General features: G+C 43.9%; 1 protein-coding gene across 1 annotated transcript in view; it reads left to right on the top strand.

Moving 5' to 3' along the window:
• Positions 1-1,256, top strand: part of LOC117957203 (glutamate receptor ionotropic, kainate 5-like) — an 86,495-nt gene that overhangs the window by 38,324 nt on the left and 46,915 nt on the right. The window lies entirely within an intron of this gene.

Below are 1,256 nucleotides of genomic sequence, written 5' to 3'. Positions count from 1 at the left end.
GATCATAGCAGGTCCCAGGTTAAGATCATAGCAGGTCCCAGATTGAGATCAGATCCCATCAAAGAGACTAGATGTCCTTTTTTAGCTAAGATAGAACGACCGGTCAAGACACTTGACTCACGAGGGGCAGATTGAGAAATACGTAAGAGCTCCAACTGTCTGCCTGATGTCCACTGATTGTTATGTTTGAGATAAGTGGTTTAATCAATGTTAACTTTTTCTTACATTTTTGTCCCTTTTTTCAACACTTTTTTGACGTTTAACACAATTAAACACCAATTTATCAACTTTGGTTTTACAGTTATTTGGGGAATTTATCGTCAATAAACCTTATTTATAGGAAATTATACCTAATGTTTTAGTTAGAAAAGCAGAAATTAGGAATTATTGAGAATTAAAGGAATGAATGTTGATGATAATCACAGACTGGAATATGTCAACTTTTACTCAATACTATTTCAAAAACACTTCCATTTGTTTTCAAATGCTATAAAATTGAACAAGACGCCCCAAAAGTAATGAAAGTAGAGATTTGTACTTGGCAAAGAGCGGTGTGTGGAATCAATCATGTTATTATGGGTAGTTAAAAACAACATTGATATGGGAAAACGGGTCAATTTGACCCGAGGACAACACGAGGACAACAAGAGGACAACATGAGGACAACATGAGGGTTGCAGAGTCTCTTGCAGCGTCTTTCCTGCAGCCTATAGTTTTCCACACTCCGACGTCTTGTAGCCGAACTGAACTCTCCATGCCGTTGGCCGTATGAAGCGGAGTCGCCTTGTCACAGTCGGCGGAGCGTGTGTAACACAAAGTCAAAGGTAGGTCAAAGACAGTGCTGCGGGTGTGTGAGTGTGTGTGTGTGTGTGTGTGTGTGTGAGTGTGTGTTTGTGTTGGGGAGTGGTGTTAGAGTGTGTGTGAGTGTGTGTGTGTGGGAAATAATTTCCCGATTTGGTCCGTTTCCAGGGTTCCGCTGGTTGAACGGTACTTTCGCCCTTGGCTTGTTGTTTTTTTGCAAGCGTGGCATGAAGCGCCCTTGCAAACGGCTCCGTTAAAGCCGGCGACGCGGCGGCGTTTAGGGAGGAGGCGGAGTCCGGGACTCAGAGTTATTATCCACGCAAAGTCTCTTTGCACAAGGGCACGACACCAGACAGTGAAATCATAACGATGACAAACGACGACGGGACCAGCATGCATCTCTGATGAGAAGAGGAAGAGGAGGAGGAGGAGGAGGAGGAGGAGGAGGAGGAGGA

The sequence above is a fragment of the Etheostoma cragini genome, chromosome 14 (assembly GCF_013103735.1).
Source record: "Etheostoma cragini isolate CJK2018 chromosome 14, CSU_Ecrag_1.0, whole genome shotgun sequence".
In the NCBI taxonomy this organism is placed as follows: domain Eukaryota; kingdom Metazoa; phylum Chordata; class Actinopteri; order Perciformes; family Percidae; genus Etheostoma; species Etheostoma cragini.
Note: the sequence above shows the minus strand (reverse complement) of the source record. Positions and strands in the feature narration are given on the sequence as shown.